Raw genomic sequence first — 21206 nt, 5'->3', positions numbered from 1 at the left:
GACACCACAGCGGAATTTTTTGACGTATTTCTTCTGTTTGGCTCATGACAAGAATGGAAAATAATGAATGCGATTGATGTAATTTGTTATTCTTTTGAGCCACCATTGTATATATATTTCTCTACCATTTTTCACCTTGCGCCGCTCACGCTGTTCACTCTGATCCCTTGCGTCGTCACCTGTTTCCACTTGTATATATCACTATACACTAAGTGCCTTCGGGTTGTCATATGATTTTCTCTATACAGTGCTGCATTAACTGTATATCCCTATGTAACTGTTTGATATATTTTGGTGATTAACAACCTTAAGACAAACCAATTGAGTCTCCTTGTTTCCTGTTTGTGTAATGCTTTCTGCATGCATGCATAATTGTCTTTGAACTGATACCTGTTGGGATATTGTTTTTTACGTATAGGGTTCGTACCATTGTAGTGTTTGAATACTAACAATTCCCCTAGGCTGCTATGTTTCTGCAGGTCTACATACTGGGGCTGAAGGTAGTGGTAAGCAATAGTATGTGGGTATCTTCCTAGACAGTGAACAATGCGATAAACAATAGGATAATAGAAATTTTCAAACTAACAAAAACATGTACAGGAAAATATATTTATTGTAATTATTGAAATAGATATTTTATAAAAAAGTATACATATAAACTGGATTAATAATAACGATAATGTGCAAATCATACAATACATAAAAATAATCATGAGTTAAAAAAATGTATATACGATCAATCCAATAAAAAGGTTGTGGCTGTGCTAGTGTCTCATTCTTCGACGCGCGTTTCGGCGTGTGAGGACGCCTACTTCAGGAGACTTTTTTTGTAGGCCACAATATTCCTAAAATGCATAAATAACATAATCTATTTCAGAATTCCAGTACATGGGCAGTCAGCATATACAGTAAACCTAATCATGGTCATGTTTATGGTCTTCAATAACATACACATGACAAAAATTAATGAGTATATGTATTACCTTCATGGATTTGTCAGAATTAGAGAAGATTAAAGTATTAAAAGCTTATATAGAAAGGTAGATCATAGAACTTAGAAAAAGGGGAGGGGGGGCTAGGGATAGATGGAGTTAAATAGAATTGAGGAATTTTGATAATCAAAAGGAATAGCGGGTTAGTTGAGAGTAATATCGTGTAGACCTTATATGTTACAGGGCTAAGGAAGTGGTGATAGTGGGAATGGTTATCATAAGTGATGGACAGTGAAAATGGATGTAAGAGAAAGTAGATAAACACAAAGTTCAGTGATATAACAAGAGATAGTGTGATAGACCCAGAGTGACCATGGTTAGAGGTGATAGATGTAAGATGATTATAAAAGTAAAAGTGGTAAGCAATAGTTCCAGGGTTGGAATGCACTTTTTAGTCTGTGCAAACCTACTAGCGTGCATGTTTTAAGGGTTTTCACCAATTCTTCTCTAATCATTTCCCATACTGAGAACGGTTGGAAATTTACTACTGACAGTGGCAGACTTAAAACTTCTTCCAGGGTTGGGAAAAAAGTGGTTGGGGGAAAAGAGAACTTGAAAGCATTCAGATTTTCACATAAACAAATCTACACCTGCATATTTGCTCATGCTAAAATGCAGTTCACCAATATTTTCTGGGAGTACTATTTCTTGGCCTACTTCTGTAAATTCTTGTGAATTCATGGAAACTGTACATATGCACTTAATGCAAGGATATGTACCATGGATGCACTTTTGAGACTTTCTTTAATAATTGGGCCTCTTAATTAGGCCTGGCTTTAGCCATGACCTTTTGTTTTGTTTTTTATTCTGTCTCTCAGTCTGTCTGCTGGCGTCCCTGTAAGTGACAGTATTTTGCTCTTTTAGAAGAAGCATAAGAAATTGGACCTTTGAGAAATCCCTGCTCCTAGAAGATTATTGTAATCACATGCAAGCATGGACTCCCAATTTTCTAGAACATAATGTAGGGAGCACCTCTATAGAGATAGTGTGGGACGCTTTAAAAGCAGGAATCCGAGGAGAAACTACACAATATTCAATTAGGTTTAATAAATTGGCCAGAGACCTGTATAATTCGCTATCGGAAAAATTACAGGGCTCTGAAGAACTCATGATTCTCTAACTGTAGAAGAGCTCACCAAAATTCAATATCAGGTTGCAATTGATATGGCTTCTATTATGAATACATTTACCACTAAAGCGGTTAAAAAAGCCACCGCTCATAGCGAGAAAACTTACGAAGTAAGCAAATTAGTTGGCCACCAGTTGGCTATACGCATGAGGCAACAAACATCTCAGAACCTCATACGGGAAAATATCAGACCCAGCGGAAGGCGTAATCTCAGAAAGCAATAAAATTAGAGAGGCATTCTGGCACTTCTACACCACTTTATACTCAGAGGAAGGAGGGGTCGATATAGACAGTATGAGAGAATACCTAATTCAAGGAACACCCAGTAGACTTGCTGAAGAAGACCGAGATGATCTAGAGGAGACACCAGTCCTGAACGAAATTCTAGAGACCGTGAATGCTTTGCCTAGAGGAAAGGCAACCGGCCTGGACTCTATCCCTCTAGAGTTTTATATCACTTTTTTAGATCAAATCAAAGAGATCCTCTTAGATATATGTTTGCACATATTTAACGGGGGACAACCACCAAGATCATGGTCAAAAGCCAAAATAGTAGTATTCTTGAAGAAAGACAAACCTCCGGATCAGATGGGTTCCTATCGACCCATCACCTTAATCAACGTGGACCCAAAAATATATTCCAAATTGATAGCGAATCGTATGGCACCATTAATCCACAAACTTGTTTCAAATTCCCAGCACGGGTTTGTACCTGGAAGAGGAACCACAGATCACATTCAGAGAGTGCTTACACTATTTGACAGCACAGAGATGACGGGAGACCCAATGGCGCTTATTCTCTTAGACGCCGAAAAAGCCTTCGACCGGGTCTCCTGGTCATTTCTGTGGCTGGCAATGGAACATCTGGGCTTTAAACAAAGATTCATTCAGGCGGTACAAAAACTATACATCGACCCTAAAGCTGTAGTGATGGTAAATGGCAACTTCTCTAAAGAACTAACAATCTCAAGGGGAACTCGACAGGGATGCCCATGCTCCCCATTACTGTTTGCTATCTACATTGATCCCTTTATTCGCAGCCTGGAATTTAATGCTGGTATTATTCCTATACTGACTCAAGGCTATATGACTAAAACTCTTGCTTATGCCGATGACATCGCCGTAGTAACATCAGATCCAGTATCAGCCTTATCTACAATTGAAACCGAGGCCAAAAACATTGGCAATGTGTCCGGCTACGCTCTCAACCAGAGTAAAACCCAAGTAGTCCTAAATGATAAATGCATTATGGCTGATCCTCGTGTGACAGCAAAAGCGACCTACCTAGGGGTATGTATCTCCTCCAAACTCGATAAAGTGGTCGAATTAAATCTGAGCCCCCTGCTAGATAAAATGCAGAAAGATCTTCGCTGTATGAATAACCTACACTTATCCTTGATTGGCCGTGTAAATGCATTAAAAATGGTGTACTTCCCTAGATTGCTTTATATGTTTAGAGCAATTAATCTGGAAATTTCCGAATATTGGTTTAAATTGATGGAGCGCACCTTTTCTAGTTTTATTTGGTCCTATTCACAACCCCGAAGAGCCTACAAGCTCTTGACTCTTCCCAAAGAAAAAGGAGGTTTAGCCCTACCTAACCTTAAGCTTTATTACTGGGCATGTATGCTCTCATACAACTATGAGCTCTTTTTTCTGTTAGATAATAACGAGACACTCTCAGGGGAAGATCAACCATCAATTCATCAGCTGGTACTTGGTAACAAGAGTAAAGGTAATCTATGGCGATTCCTCTATGACAGTTACCACAAAAAGATCCACCTAAAGACCCTACTGGGGGGGTTTAAAGCGTGGAAATCCTTGAGGAAATTATTGGGCATAGGGAGACTCTCGCTCTACTCTCCACTAGGCAACAATCCGGCCCTCCCTGAAATCTTTAGAGGAGACTGTATTGATAGATGAACTATGACAGGAATCACACATCTTGGATGTCTTTTCTCAAATGAAGGGCTACACTTTTGAAACCTTGTGGGGAAATATATCAATATGAGTGGAGGGATTTTGTTTAAAATATTTGCAAATTAGAGACTTTTTAAAACGAAGGATAAGGGAAAACACCTCATTTGATAAAATATTGATAGCAGAAACCTTAAAAGAAACCAAAAAATTTACAATTGGTGAGATATACTCTCTCTTGCTATCACTCCTTCCGGACAATCTTGAGAAAACCGCACAGAAGTGGCAGGGAAAATTAGCAATCACCACAGAAGAATTTAATTATGCCTATAATCTATCCCAAACTATCCTTATGTCAACTAAACTGCAAACACAGTTTTATAAAACCTGCTTCTTTATGTACTATACCCCTGATAGAATTGCTAAATGGGGGAGCGGGAGGGGTACATGCTGTTTTAGATGTACATTGTCTAATGCGGATAGCGTACACATATTTTCCTCCTGTGCAAACCTATCCTCCTTAAAACTGAGCATTGAACGGTTTTCAACTAGTGTCCTAAAAATCGAAATAGTCCTCTCTAATGAAATGATTCTGCTTGGGGCAACTAACCGCACAGAACCAATGCCTGGACATGAACTAGTATTTGTCGCTAAGGCGGTTTTAAGAATCTGTATTGCCTCCGTCTGGCTGAACCCTAATCCACCATCTTTCCAACAGTGGTTCTCTAGACTGTTAGCTATATGTAACTTAGAAATGGCTATATATAAAAGGAAAGGCAGAAGACTGAGGTCCAGGGGATTAAAAATTTGGAATCCCTTAATTGAGTGGTCCCAGTCCCTAGGTAATTCCCTGTAACATAAGGTAATAACCAGCGTGAGTTAATAAATGCTAAAAATTTACTTTGATATGGTTATAAACTGTTCGAAATCTATATTCACCCAGATGCTGGCTGTATTTCCCCAAATAGAATGGAAATGTTCTGGCTGTTTGTTAAATTAATTTATTTAGCCATTAATGTATGATTTATGAATCCTATTTCCTTTATTTCTCTGTGTTTATATGTGAAATAATCTTTGTTTTTTTTTCGTTTTTTGAACCTGTGACTTGGAGGGAGGGGGGCTTTGGAAAAAAATAAAACCCAATAAAGATATAAAAAAAAAAAAGAAGCATATTGGCACACAAAGTAGTTTTGTTCAGTGCCCAGAACCACTGTGGCAATGTGTGCTGAGACCAACATTTTTAGGTCTCGCCTGTCGATGCGCATGCGCATCGAGCTTGCGAGACTATGGGGGCTTAAACACTCTTTAACCAACTTGCAAGGAATCGTGGCGATTCCTTGCAGTGCACGAGAAATTTAAGCTCAATGCGCATGCGCATTGAGCTTAAAAGCGCGTGCACATGCCCCCAGCCGCCTGCCTTGCCCACTCTCTCTCTCACAGCCTCCCCCAGCTCCGCCCCCTCACTTCTTGATTGCACGGCCGCTAGGCCGTGCCTCCCCTACTCTCCTCCCCCCTACTCCTCCTACTCTCCTCCCCTGCCTGCCGTGTCGCACCTCTCCCCTCTCCCCTCTCCGCCCCCACCCCACCGGAGCCTCGCATCACTCTGCAGCCTCTGCCTCGCGCCCCCAGGAGCTCCAATCCTCAAACGACTTGTTGGTGTATGTGCCTGTGGAAAAACAAGGTGCAGGCAAGCCAAAGCCCTTCTTTTATTTAATGAATGAAGATTGTTTTAAAATGGAAAGGCTTTGAAAATTGCTATTTCCATTGAAGCCATACTACTTGTTTAACCTATGTCCTATGTCCACGCAGTATCGCCTGTTTACGTGTTTATAGTGCCAAGATGATGGACAACCACAGCTTCAGAGCACCTCTCTCGCGCACACTCCACCCCGCCGGAGCCTCGCATCACTCTGCAGTCTCTGCCTCGCGCCCGCCATTGCCCCCTCCCCTTCAAGGGGACTGAGCACGTGCTCTCATTATCTCACCTCCCTTTATAATTAATTTACGGTCTTTGCAACTCCCCAGCCATATGTTGCTTTGTTTTCGCTGCTTCTTTGTTGTTGTGTCGCCCCACATCCGCCTCTCACCGCACCGACGCCACCTCGCCTCAGACGGCCCCCTCCCTCCTCCCCCCCCTCTCTTTCTTGCACACTTCTTTCGCCTCCCTTTGAACTTCTCCCAGCTCAATTACTCTCCCCCTAATTTCCCATCACTTCCCTTTACAGCTCTTTTTCGCTCTCCCTCACAAATTCCCCCTCCTTTCCAATTCCAACAGATCACCCCTCCCAATCCTGTTCGTCACTGGGCTATAAGTGGGATGCAAAGGTGTTTGGGGGAGGGGGTCTCCAAAAGGTGTTAGGCCTATTTAATTAAGGGTGTGGCTTAAATATGTAAACTCATTTTCTGTGATTTCCATAGTATGTGCCACCCAACCTGACTTTTGGTTCCTCTCCCAGCTTTCCTTTATTGCATCCAGTTATAGAACACAAAAATTGACGTGCACCAAAAACCTAACAGGACTATTGCAATTTATTTATTTATGTGTTTTTAACATAGCGCGTACTTTACCCAGAGTTGTCAGAGCGCTTTAGACTAGAGCGAAGTAAATTACATAAGGAAAAAGTGACATGGTAGTAGACAACACTACTTATATGTACAGCAGTTACTCGTGACGTGAGTTACAGATTAACAAATTACATATTCACTCAAGATTACATATTAAGTAAAATTGGAGCGATCAAGGCTGCATAGCTACATAATATATATTTAGAAAATTGAGACAGAGGGTCCTAGTAGCTCTCCTGAGTGTCATGTAACAATCGGGGTCATGGCCTGAAATGAGGGGGTATGTGCCAGGTGGGGAGTTTGGCTTTCTCAATGGTCGTTTGCTGTTGAGTAACAGCAATAATTTAGTTGGCAGTAATTAATATCAAAAATGTTTCAATTCTGAAATAGTGAGATTGAGAGTTCAATATTACTGAGGCCAGTGGAAGGGGGTGTGGACTTCAGAGTGTCTCACTCACTCTGGTTATGTTCACTCTGTTACATGTATGCCCTTTTCCTCTCCATATCTCCTCCGTTTGCATATCTTACAACTCATCTCTTTCCTCTTCAGCCCCCTCTTTTCATTCTATCCTGAATACACCTTCTGGCATCTCCTTCCCTTCACCTCCACCCTCACACAACACACTCACTCATGTGTAAAAACTGCATTTGATTTTACTTTCGCCTTGTCAATATTTTGACAACTATGTACTTCCTTCACACACATATGCATAAAATCACAACACGCCCATTCGGCTCTGCAGATGGATGTGGTGTGTTAGTGCTCGTTGTAAGGTTTGTGTGCTGTGTCCCCATGCGCCATTTATTCGATTCTGCACCTTTTCCTGCCCTCTGTTGAGGGTATATGCCCAGCTTAGACCTTAATGTGTTCAGTCATATGTAAAATTGACATGCTTGGCATGACACTAAAAGTTGTTGCCCTTTCGGCTGCTGTATTTTATTGCCGCGGTAGCTACGAGCTGGCTCGATGCTTCCCCAAACTCCCATAGTGTTTACTATTGCACACAGTTCTCTGCTGCAGACACTCAACCCTCTGAGTTAACTCATCATTTAATAAACATTTTCCAGCTGGAGCCCTCTTTGGTTTCTTCCCTGGTGGGAACCACTGCGTATTTGGTTCAGGTCGCCGTGTGGCCTGTTTCAGATCACGTTTATATGCGAAATAATAGCTTTCTGCGCCGCTGCAGGGGGTTTCTTACCTCCACTCTAAATATGCAAGGATGCGATAAATGACGTCAAAGTACAGGAGCCGAGAGGCCTCCTATTTCTCTGAGGCGCGTTCATGCGCATGTCACCTCCGTGCACACAGAGGTGGCTCGCGCGAGTGGACCGTGCACGCATGTGCATACTGATGTTTCTTTCATCCCTGCCCTATCCCTGGGTTTCACCTCACCCCCTATGTCCAACGCATCCACCACCACATCCCCCACCACCACATCCACCACCACCACCACCACATCCACCACCACCACCACATCCACCACCACATCCACCACACCCACATCCACCACACCCACATCCACCACACCCACATCCACCACACCCACATCCACCACACCCACATCCACCACATGCACCACCACCGCATCCACCACCACATCCACCACCACATCCACCACCACATCCACCACCATGTGCAAATGCAATGTTCTTGGATTTTCGTCACAATAAAATACACTGAACATAATCTTCACAAAATTAATTTACAAATGTTTAAGCTATTGCCATTATAAATTACAATACATTTTATTTAAGTATTAATTATTTACAAAATTAAAAGCCATTGTTATTTGCAATATCAATACATCTAAGTCACGTAAAGACAACACACATTGCATTACAAATGCTATAGGTGTCACATTTGCGAAAGTTAAAACTATTGACATAGTAACTGACAAAGCTATTACTTTTGCTATTTTCAAAACCAACACATAAATAAAAAAAGTGTCCTTTACAATACCAATTGCTCAAACTTTCCTAATGCGAGACCTATTGCATTTCCAATGCTTGTTTGTTTTGCTTTTGCCAATGCGTGTTAGAATGGTGAGGACCCAGCAGCTCCCACACTTAAGGTTTTACAAAACCCATGCCTAAACAAGTCACGCCTTGACAAAACCAAAAGGCTGACCATCAATTCGGACCACTAGCTTTGCCAATGCTTGTTTGTTCTTGTTTCCCATATTCGTATTTAAACTGGTTACACTGATATTCCATTCTGAATATTTTTGGGAAATACTAACATCACATGCTAAAAAATGATGCTGCAAAGATATGGTACCTAAAATCTTACAGTAGTTTAGCTAAATGTTTCCTTTTCTTACATGCATTTTTTTGTGAACTTTTTATTTTGAAAGCAAAGAATCATTACTCTTGCTTTCAAGCTTCTGCAAATATTTGCATATAATCGGAGAGCATTCTGGGTGCATTAAACAGAGCCTCATATTATTAAACTTTGAAAATGTGTTTACACTTTTATACTGGAACCACCGTCAGTAGTGCAGGCTGAGCTTAAAACATTTACTTTCGGTGCTCACCCTAATAATAAAGGCTTTGTGTTAATGAACCATATATACCAGTTTGAACAGCATTAACACATATATTACATATAAACACACACGTTACCTTAATTGTAGAGAATGCCCTTCCCTGAGCCACAATGTGGTACTGTAAACTGGCAGCAAAAGGGTTTGTGCTGCAGGGGGTTGGGCCTACTTGTCCCAAGGACAAAATGCACATTAAAACTTGCTGCCCTTGACCGCAAACAATATGTCCCGGGCGTCGGGCTATAGGAATTCCCCATCCCTGCTTTTTAACTTTAGAGATCGCGACACCATCCTCCAGGCGGCCAGAGTGGCACCAGCCATTCAAATTCAAAACTCGCGGATGTCCTTTTTCCCGGACTATACAGCGGAGGTAACAAGACGGAGGAGGACCTTTTTGGAAGTGAAAAAGACACTGCGTGAACAGGAATTGCCATACTCTATGTTGTTCCCAGCCCGGCTGCGGGTGGTCGCCGATAAGAAAGTTTGGTTTTTTGACTCCCCCGAGGCAGCGAGAGACTGGCTTGAAGGATGGCGCACAGTGGACCGCAAATCTGACAGACTGCGCAACAGACACCGGAACGATAGCCGGCCTGGCTCACAGACTTCAGTTGGAAGGAGCGCGAGTGCATCACCGACGCTGGATCTGTCTGGGGCTGCCGGGGGCAAATAATGTCATCAGACCGTGAATTAATTAGACATTGACTCCCTGACACACTGTTTGCTCATGCAGGTCGTTAATGGACGCCGGCCTGGGTACTCCGAGGGCAGCAAGGGAGCCACCTGCTCGGGGAGACACTCTCCCCCAACGTGCAAGTACTCTGTTTGTGGGATGGGTCAAGCGCTCTGCTCAGTTGGGGTGGCGGGCAGTTGAAGATCCGTTAAGCAGGGAGGCAGGGAGGGAAGGGGTGGGGGGGGGGGGGGGGGTTGTTATTATTTTGTTGGAAATTCACTAAGTCGGTCAGAAACTGGTGCTTACATTGTGTGTGGTGTAACTAGAAAGGTATATCTACAGGTACGATTGATCCTTTTTGGACGGTTTGTATGTGGCTGCGTGATTGAAAATGGCGGATGAACAACTAGTTGACGCGGGAAATGCTGAGTCACGATCGAATGGTTCCTCCCTTAGAGTACTTTCATGGAATGTGAGGGGACTAGGGGATGAGGTGAAACGCGGCCTAGTACTAAACGAGCTGAAAAGGCACAAACCCCAATTGGCGCTCTTGCAGGAGACACACTTGATAGGAGGGGCCACTAAGGCCTTAGATAGGAAAGGGTACAAGATGATGGTACATTCAGAGTTTTCATCGGGCTCCCGGGGAACGGGTATTCTGATTAAAAAATCCTCACACTTCATTCCGATAAGCACAAAAACTGATAGTCAGGGCTGCTTTGCAGCATTGCAGGGGCAATGGGATGGTCGCCCTCTAACAGTGGTTTCAGTATATATCCCGCCATCCCTTCACTCAATAATGCTTCCAGCCCTTGGTGATTTTTTGTTGTCTCTCCCCGAGAGTGATGTCATTTTGGGTGGGGATTTTAATGCAGCGGTAGATGTACAGCTTGATAGGTTTCCAGCGACAGCTTCACCTGGGGGACTCTCTTGGTTTCAGCAATTCCTAGCAGCAATGGGATTAGTAGATATTTGGCGTCACGTCCATCCTCAGGACAAACAGTACACGTTCCATTCCACAGTCCATAACAGTCTTTCCCGGATAGATTACTTTCTGGCTTTAGGAGAAGGACTACAGCGCGTAGATACTGCAGACATACACCCTCGAGGCATCTCAGACCACTCCCCGATAACTCTAACCATTTCCACCCAGGCAAAATCGCGTATCCGCATATACCCCATTCAAGCATCATATCTCAAAGTCCCAAAAATCAGGAAAGCTCTCCAGAAGGCTACAACACAATATTTTGATGAAAATGTGGCAACTGTGTCCTCCTCCGAGGTGCTATGGGATGCCTACAAGACAGTACTAAGGGGGTAGGCTATAAGCTCTATTGCGGTCCATAAAAAGGAACAGGTGGCTGAACAGTCAACACTTGAGCTAAAACTACGTGAAGTAACAATTTTACACGAGGCTAACCCTACAGATGACACGGCACACACCCTTGCACTCCATCAGCGATTATACACAGAACATGCTCGTCTCACGGTGCAGGGGCACATTACTGATACACAGAATCGGATATATGATGTAGGCGATAAGGCGGGAAAGATGTTGGCCTGGCTCGATAAAAGGGGGGGGGTAGCTCCAGAGGGATTCAACAGGTGAAAGATAGAAATGGCGTGACGCAAACCAACCCTGAACAGATAGTAGAAGCACTGGCAGCACATTTCGAACAGGTGTATACTCCAGAGAGGGAGATGACCGCGGTCATGGCCCAGGCTGCACTGAGTAGAATGGAAATCCCAGTATTACAACAGGAAGCAATAGCCGACCTGGATGTGGCCATAACCAGCGATGAAATACAGCTGGCCATACGAGCGCTCAAACCTGGAAAAGCTCTCGGTCCAAACGGCATTCCAGTGGAATGGTACCAGTCCCAGTCCGAAGACCTTAGTTCGTACTTGCTCGATATGTATGAAGAATGCCGAGAGAAGGGTGCGCTTCCACTAGACCAGAGAACGGCCACTATAGTAGCAATACCCAAGCCCGGTAAACCACAGGAAGAGTGTTCCTCATACCGCCCCATCTCCTTATTAAACGCAGAAAGCAAAATCCTGGCTAAACTCCTGGCTAACCGGTTGATGGCTCATCTGCCTGATCTTATCCATCCAGATCAATCAGGATTTATGCCTCATAGGAACACGACACTAAATCTTCGCAGGGTTCATGGGGTGCTGGCGAGGGCGGACCAGATTCACGACAGCGCAGTTATACTGGCCCTGGATGCGAAAATGGCTTTTGACCTGGTGGAATGTAACTACCTTTTTGAGGTGTTGTCCTGCATGGGCTTCGGCCCGAACTTTATATCGTGGATTAGGCTGTTATATGCGGAACCGATGGCACACGTGGTGGCGAATGGCCACATTTCACGTACATTTTCGCTAGGGAGAGGCACCCGACAAGGCTGCCCCCTATCTCCTTTGCTTTTCGCGCTAGCCCTAGAACCACTGGCTAACCTAATAAGACAAACACCCTTGCTTAAAGGGATACAATGGAAGGAGGGGTGGGAAGACCAGCTGTCCCTCTATGCAGATGACATGCTGGTGTACTTAACAGATCCCGAACAAGGCGTGCCGGCTCTTTTGAATCTGTGTGATGAGCATGGCAGAATTTCGGGATACACAATTAATTGGAACAAATCGGAGTTATATGTACTGAGAGGCCAGGTCCCGACGCTCGGGCCGGACTGTCCCCTGAGATTAGCTGGTTCCTCTTTCAAGTATTTAGGGATCCATGTCACGCGGGATCCACTGGAATATACGAAATTAAATCTGGCGCCACCATTGGAACGTCTTAAGCAAGACGTCAAATTCTGGGCGGGGTTACCATTGACCATGCTGGGAAAAGCAGCATTGTATAAAATGATGTTGTTGCCCCGCTTTCTGTACATCCTAGATAACACGCCCTTTTCGGTGGCGCCGGGATACTTTAAAAAGGTAGCCGCAGTTGTTTCTGGGCTGCTTTGGGGCAATCGTCCGGCACGTATAGCGCAGGCCAAACTACACAGAGGCTGGTACGATGGAGGCATTGCATTGCCGAATCTGCACTTATATTACTGGGCGGCGCAGCTTAAGCCCATTAATCAATGGATACATGCCTCACAATCTGATCCAGCTTTTCAAACAGATAGGGCGCAGCTGGGCACCAACAACATACTCGCCCCACTCTACGACCGACGTAAAATAAGACTCTTAACAGAACCTACCAAACTCACTGTGGAACTATGGCATGTGGCGACGGCCGCGTTGGGCTGGAAGGGGAAAATTACCAAACTCGCTCCGCTCTGGGACTCACGTGCCTTGGCAAACCTGAGATACAGCAAAGGCTTCTCTCACTGGGATTCCATTGGAATATCCACGGTGGGCGACATGTGGGAGCGGGGCGAAGTTATTTCATTCACCCGCCTGAGGGAATTGTATGACCTAGGGCCACACGAGTCATATCGTTACGTACAAATACGCCATGCTTTGCTTGCGGCCATCCCCTCCGGGTCGACTCTACCAGAGTCCTCCCCGCTGGAGGATCGTCTCCTAACTGACTTTATGGTAGAAAGAGCGACATCACTGACTTATCGTAAACTCCTGAACAACTTGCCTGACCCGCTGGTTCCCCTGAAGGAAAGATGGGAAAGGGAAGTAGACGCCCTAGATGACCACGAATGGAATGAGGCATTGGCGTCGCCAAAAGAGGTAGGCATCTCAGCTAGGCTGAGACTCGTCCAACTCAAGGTCCTACACAGAGTATATTATACAAGAACACTCTTACATCGCATCCACAGAATACAGCACCCTTTCTGTCTACGTGGTTGTGGGGAGGAGGGCTCCTTTTTTCACACACTCTGGGACTGCCCACACATACAAAATTACTGGCGGCAAATATTGCGCACTGTATCACAGACCCTAGAGACCTCGCTCCTCCCAGAACCAAGGCGATGTCTCTTAAACGTGTGGGAACCAACGGACTTACCCAGACATAGCCAACTCTGGGTGACATTAGTCATGATTGCGGCGAAGAGAGATATTGCTCAGCGTTGGGGGGCGGCAGAATTACCAACGAAGTTGCAGTGGTGCATGAATATGGACAAGATAATGATAACTTAGAGGGCGGTATATTTGAGCTGTGCGTGCCCAGGTAAATGGAATAAGGTATGGTCCCCGTGGAATGTGTACCGTGGTGACATATGTGACCCTCTGCCAGAAGATGACCAGTTAGAGTCGGATGATGAGGGGGGGGTGGATTGAGGGGAGAGAGGAGGGATAGGAAAAACCATACGGATGAAAATGGGGGTGGGTGTGCCGTCCTCCCTCGCTTCGGGTAGGGTCTCCGGACAATAAATAGCAACATATACTGCCATATGAATCTTTCGTACAGCTAAACTGCACTATTACTTTTATTTGACCGCATTGTGATTTCCTGATTGTTCTTTTTGTTATCTTTATAAAAAAAATAAAAAAAACCTTACTTAACTTGCAATGTGATATTGGCTAAATACCTTTCACTCGATCTCGTGATGTGCCTTTTTACAGTAGCAGCGTGACTACTGTGTGAACTTCTTTTATGCATGGCTATCACTGCTCTTTATTAGCGGCCGGCCCCTCGGGGTTGTAGGCGACTTGCTGTGTAACTACGTGAAGGTAAAATAAAGGTTTTATAAAAAAAACAAAAAAAAACATTGGAATACAAGGAAAAGCACTGGACTGGATCATCTCGTTCCTCGCCGGAAGAATGCAAAGAGTCCGCCTCCCCCCTTTCAGATCAGAGGCCATCGAAGTCCTCTGCGGTGTACCACAAGGTTCTTCACTTAGTCCCACACTCTTCAACGTCTACATGAGTCCCCTCGCATCCATCGCTCGACAACACAACCTCAACATCATCTCCTACGCAGACGACACCCAGCTGATCCTCTCTCTCACCAAAGACCCAAACACAGCCAAAACCAATCTACACGAAGGGATAAAAGAAGTGGCCGAATGGATGAGGAACAGCTGCCTAAAACTCAACTCGGATAAAACAGAAGTCCTCATATTAGGATCATCCCCCTCAGCCTGGGATAACTCATGGTGGCCTCCGGCCCTAGGAAGCGCCCCCACACCTACGTACCACGCACGTAATCTGGGCTTCATCCTAGACTCCTCCTTATCAATGACCAAACAAGTCAACGCCGTCTCTTCCTCATGCTTCAACATCCTACGTATGCTCAAAAAGGTCTTCCGTTGGATCCCCACCGAAACTAGAAAGACGGTTACCCACGCACTGGTCACAAGCCGACTAGATTACGGAAACACCCTGTATGCCGGAACCACAGCCAAACTACAGAAAAAACTCCAACGTATCCAAAACGCCTCAGCCAGACTCATTCTAAATGTCCCCCGCAAAGCTCACATCTCTAATCACCTGAAAGACCTCCACTGGCTTCCCGTCAACAATAGAATAACGTTCCGTCTCATCACCCACGCACACAAAGCCCTATACAATCTAGGACCCGAATGCCTCAACACGCGTCTTTCGTTTTACACCCCCACGCGCAAACTTCGATCATCCAATCAAGCCCTCGCCGCAATACCACACATCCACAGGTCCACCATGGGGGTGAAGATCCTTCTCTTACCTAGCGGCCAAAACCTGGAACTCCCTCCCCACCCACCTCCGCCTTACTCAAAACAACCTCTCTTTCAGACAACAACTCAAAACCTGGATTTTTGATAAGTAATTTCCCACCTTTCCAAGCGCCTTGAGACCCTATGGGTGAGTAGTGCGCTATATAAATGCCAAACTTGAACTTTATTCAAGCAATTTTAAGACTTACGTCATATTCAAGTCAGATTCCAATATTTAAGACCTGTAATTGTTCACTCCTCCCCAATATCATGGAAATGACGAAATGAAACCTATAAGCAAAAATAGACGTAAATAGCATGGGTGAGTTAACTTCATAATGACCTCTTTCCAAATCAGTGTAGGAAAGCATCTAGGGCCCGATGTAGGTAAATCCCATTTACCGATTTTGAAATACCGAATTTTACCGATTCGGTATTTCAAAATCGGTAAATGGGATGTAGGTCCCAACATCTGGATTCTTTTCGAATCCTTAAAATTCGGTATTTACCGATTCGGTAAATACCGAATCGGTATTTGCTATTGAATCCTATGGGCCTTTGAAGCCCATAGGATTCAAGTCAAATACCGAATCGGTATTTACCGAATCGGTAAATACCGACTTTGGCAAGGGTGCAGGGGGTGTCACTTTGACACCCTCTAGCACCCCCAAAACGGGCATGTGTGCAATGTGGCACACAGACATGCCCTAAGGGCACGTCTGTCTGTCACATGGCACATGTGTACATGCACAGATGTGCATGTACACAGGAATCGGTATTTTACCATGGATTTGTATTCCATGGTAAAATACCGATTCTGTAAGCCATGTGCCAATGGTAAATTGGCCACCTACATTGCATTTTCGGTAATTTTACCGAATCGGTAAATATTACCGAATCGGTAATTATTTTACCGAAATTACCGATTCGGTACATATTACCGAATCGGTAAATTTACCGATTCGGTAATGATACCGATTCGGTAAAATTACCGAAATTGTGCCCCTACATCTCGGTAGCCCTTTACCGATCGGAAACGGCCGAAAATCGGTATTTTCGGCCGTTTCGGATCGGTAAAGGGCTACCTACATCGGGCCCCTAATGCGTATATATGACCCTCATCAAAACGGTTTAGACATTTTATAGACCATATAACCAAATGTTAAAGTCGTTTTAATTCTATGTGATTGCAAATGATACTTTCTGTACCCCCAGGCTGCACTTCCTTCATAGAGTATTTCCATAAACACTTAGTTTAGTGGAATCCGATTGTTATACTCATTAAACAACTGCGGACAGACCTGCTCATGGCCCGAGGAATAGGTCTTGCAAAGGAAAACAAGATTTGTCGTCATGGTGACTTCCGAATTCACTCCATCACAATACTAAAATACATTTTTAAAAAGCACAGCTGCTTCGAACACAATGCCAAAATCACCTACTGAAAACCATCAGTCTGCCGGCTGGCTGGGACTCGAACCGCAGGTCCTCAATGGAGAGCAGCTCTCTCACATTTGCATATACCTGAAGCCGGAGGAAAAGCCTACGCACATCCGGGAGCGCCGGAAGTGAAGTCATTGTTCTGCGGCAAGAACTTAAACCGCCGTGAGTGCAATGGCCACAAAAGGGACAGATGGATGGTTGGCATCGATCCTCCGCTCTCTGTCCCAGCTGCTCAATTTCCGTTCCAGACCAGCTTCCTCATTTTTCGGAAAGCACGAGTTTTCATCAAGGGGCCAAATTCAGACGCAGCTCCCTGCATGTGTGTGCTTCGTACGTGTTATAATGAATGCCTGCGTTGCAATGTGTGTGCATTATGTGTGTTTGAGGTTTGTCTATATCATCCTGCCTGCTTGTTTAATATGCACGTGCCTGTGTAAGTTGTGGAAAATTGCAAAAAGCCTAAAAAATGTGTTTTACAGCAAGTTCTTCGCCGTAAGGAAAAATAAATTACTGCCCGTGTTTTGTAGGTCCCATGTTGGTTCCAAGTGCACCTGCGTGTATTCAAGATTCTCGACCAAATTGAACAGTTTTCGATCTACTGAAAAGTTGTCAATCAAAGAAGGCTAAACACATTTATTTATGTGAATACTGTATATTGTTGAGCATTACTTGTGTCCTTGCAATTTGTAGTGAGCTTTCATTACTAAATGAATGTGTGCTCTATTGTTGAATCCTGGTCACGTTCCCCAAGCTGTGTAGTGTGCAGAGCAGCACATCTTCTAAAACACTGGCAGTTTTCATGGATGCTTTTCAAAGCATAAGGATAAATGCTTCAAATAACTTAGCCGTTGTAATGCTGGTTCCTTATTTTGTTTGCTATTTGTGTAATTAAAAGGGCTGGTTGCCTGTGGCGATTGAGGTTTACGCCCTATTTAGGAAACGTAGTCCGACACATTCCAACATCTTTATAAAAAAGTAGGAGGCTCATATATATAAAAATAAGTAGATTTATTTGAAGATGAACAAAAGGAGCACAGCACATCCGTTAGGCAGTAGATCGAGGGAATAAAACAGCGTGAGCAGAATCTGGAACCAAGCATGTAAGATGCAGGCACGCATCATACATTCTAGGCTCCAGCAACAATGAGGTAAAGCACAGAGAAGGAAAACAAGCATAGGAAAATGCAAGAATGTAACAATCTTGCAATACCTACTTTCGCAAAACTGGCTATCATTCTGGTTTCGTTCCATGTGCATGCAATGTTTTTAACTCATTTGTATATATTATTGAGACAGGGCCAATTACGTATTCCCTGTTTGCGCTAATTTACCTTGACCGCTAAGATCGCTGTAAAAATGAAGCCAGTCTTGTTACATCTGCCACTATCTATTCCAGCCATATATTATCCAGTTACAACCTGACCTACTGCTAAAGTATTGAGGCAGAGGGATCGAGCCCGGAGATAAATCACATTAATATTTCCTATTAATTCCAGCCCATTGGGTTTCAATCATGGGCAAGCGGCACTCGGCCCCAGGAGCCTGCGTGTCCTGGTGGCGGTTTACACTGCGGCTGAGACGTGGTAAATCATCTACCTGCCTAAATGGAGGATTATGTATTACCCCGAGCTAGGGTCTCAACAGAAGCTGCGCAGGCATCATTTCCAACCAAGCATCCTGGCCCAATCCTTCTCTCTCTCCTTCTCACTCTCCTTCACTCTCTCTCTCTCTCCTCTTCTCTCTCTCTCTCTCTCTCCTTTTCTCTCTCTCTCCTTTTCTCTCTCCTCTCCATCTCTCCTTTATTCTCTCCTCTCTCTCTCTCCTTTTCTCGCTCTCATTTTCTCTCTCTATCCTTTTCTCTCTCTCCTTTTCTCTCTCCTCTCTCTCTCTCCCTCCCCTTCTCTCTCTCCTTCTCTCTCTTCCTTCTCTCCTCCCTCTCTCTCCCTCCTTCTCTCTCTCTCCCTCCTTCTCTCTCTCTCTCTCCTTCTCTCTCCTCTCTCTCTCCTTCTCTTTCCTTCTCTCTCCTCTCTCTCTCCTCTCCTTTTCTCTCGCTCCCTCCTTTTCTCTCTCGCTCCCTCCTTTTCTCTCTCCTCTCTCTCTCCTTCTCTCTCTCCTCTCTCCTTTTCTCTCTCTCCCCTTCTCTCTCTCCTTCTCTCTCTCTGCTTCTCCCCTCTCTCTCCTTTTCTCTCCTTTTCTCTCTCTCTTCTCCCTCTCTCATTTTCTCTCTCTCTCCCCTTCTCTCTCTCTCCTTCTCTCTCTCTCTCTCCTTTTCTCTCTCCTCTCTCTCCTTTTCACTCTCTCTCCTTTTCACTCTCTCTCCTTTTCACTCTCTCTCCTTTTCTCTCCCCTCTCTCTCTCTCTCCTCTTCTCTCTCCCTCCTTTTCTCTCTGCTTCTCTCTCTCTCTCTCCTTTTCTCTCTCTCCTTTTCTCTCTCTCTCTCTCTCCTTTTCACTCTCTCCTTTTCTTTCACTCTCTCTCCCCTTTTCACTCTCTCTCTCCTTTTCTCTCTCTCTCTCCTTTTCTCTCTCTCTCCTTTTCTCTCTCTCTCTCTCCTTTTCTCTCTCTCTCCCTTTCTCTCTCTCTCCTCTCTCCTTTTCACTCTCTCTCCTTTTCTCTCTCTCTCTCTCCCTTTCTCTCTCTCTCCTTTTCTCTCTCTCCTTCTCACTCTTTCTCTCTCTCCTCTCTCTCCTTCTCTCACTTCTTCTCTCTCTCTCCTTTTCTCTCTCCTTTTCTCCCTCTCTCTCTCTCTCCTTCTCCCTATTTATTTTTTATTTTGACAGTTTTGTATAGCGCGAACAAGACCCTTGCGGGTATCAGAGCACTTTACAGGCACATAAGGGTGATTGACAAATACATAAGAATATAAAGAATTAAGCAAATGCATTCCTGGTAAAAGTTAGCAAATAGTACATATCCACAAGTATATATAAGAAAGTTCAGGTGAATCTACATAAGAGGATCGCTTTCACTTCTTTTTTTAAGAGAGCAGCAGACGGATTCAGTTTTGTTTCTGTGGGTAAGGCGTTCCAAATTCTGGGGGCCATTCCTGAGAATGTACGATTATACGTTTTTTTCTTCGAGAAACGTTGTGGTTTAAGAAGATTGTCAGAACTCCTAGTTCAGAGGTCTTCAAACTTTTTTAGGTTGAGCCCCCCAGCTGAATTTATTTAGATGTCGGCCCCCCCCCCACCACTTGAAAAAAATTCTGGAACCTGGTATTCTACATAATCGACCGTTATCCGCATTTCCCAGTCCATATCTGGCTAATAATGTTAAACACAGTAAGAGTGTTTAGAAAACTGCAGGTTTGTGAGTTGGTGTGGTAAAATGACAGGCTTACTACACCTTCCAAAACTACATTTTTCAAGATAAAATGTGTGCAAATTGTTACAGGTTCACACTTAATTCTTGGGAAGCCTCCTCAAAGAAACTTCTGTGGTCAATAAAATGTACCATTCAAAGACTATGCTCTCCACTGAGAAGCACTGTCCAATGGCATTAAAAAAAACAATTTTAACTCTGGCCATCCTAAGCAGCACTACCCCATTCTCACCTCCCAGAAAAAACTCCCCATTCCTGCACTGCCCCTCTTATCACAGCTTCTCTTTCCATGAAAAAAAGCAGTTGACACCCTCTGCAGGCATTGAGGTAAGCAGTTTATTTGATACACAGGTCGTATGTAGCATGTGTCTTCCCTGGCAGAGACGTTTTAAGACATAGGCAACGTGGGCTCTGGCTCAGGGTCCCAGCCTTTAAGGGGGACCCCTGATAGAGCCAGCTCTGTTCTGGAGAGAGTCTTACCCTGTGTAACCCTGCTCAGCTTGCTGTATCCGGAATAAACGTTGCAGGTGTGCATTTGGGAGAAGCAGAAGCACTTCGGGTAGGAGGCTGGAGGTATGTTTGTTGTTTGAATGAATATATGGCTACAGAAGGATTGGCGGGAAAGGCCTTAACTGTCTTCACCGCAAGTGTTCGTGTAATCTTACGTGTGATTTCGTAGTGATTGTAACTACACTACAAGTTAAATGGGAATAAATAGTTGCGTGCCGCTTTACTTAAAACGGTCCATATTGTGTTCGACGATATTGTGCTGTTTCTTTAATGGATTCTCTGAATATAAATGGGTATTGGAGTTCCAAACTTTTCTTAACACTTATTCCCCGCACATCGAACCCTCTGAGAGCTGTTATTGCCGAAGGTATGCGCACTGAAGTCTACAGCGCCGTGGCTGCTTGAATCCGAGCGCGCATAACTAGCTCATCCAGTGCCATTGTTTCCCTTGTGGTATGATATTTGTAGTCACGGTTCATAATGGAATAAAAACAAGACTGCAAAAACCAAATCAA

General features: G+C 44.4%; 1 protein-coding gene across 3 annotated transcripts in view; it reads right to left on the bottom strand.

Moving 5' to 3' along the window:
- Positions 1–16955, bottom strand: part of MUS81 (MUS81 structure-specific endonuclease subunit) — a 309816-nt gene extending 292861 nt beyond the window's left edge. For 2 of the 3 annotated variants that reach the window (XM_086938075.1, XM_086938074.1), the window contains exons 1-2: positions 16860–16955; positions 15627–15708 (exon numbers count right to left, since the gene is read on the bottom strand). The gene's annotated coding sequence lies outside the window, so the exon portion shown is untranslated. The remainder of the gene's footprint in view (positions 1–15626; positions 15709–16859) is intronic. The other variant, XM_086938076.1, reaches the window with a different exon arrangement.
- Between the last annotated feature and the right edge of the window lie 4251 nt (positions 16956–21206).

The sequence above is a fragment of the Lissotriton vulgaris genome, chromosome 9, assembly GCF_964263255.1.
Source record: "Lissotriton vulgaris chromosome 9, aLisVul1.2, whole genome shotgun sequence".
NCBI lineage: Eukaryota > Metazoa > Chordata > Amphibia > Caudata > Salamandridae > Lissotriton > Lissotriton vulgaris.
Note: the sequence above shows the minus strand (reverse complement) of the source record. Positions and strands in the feature narration are given on the sequence as shown.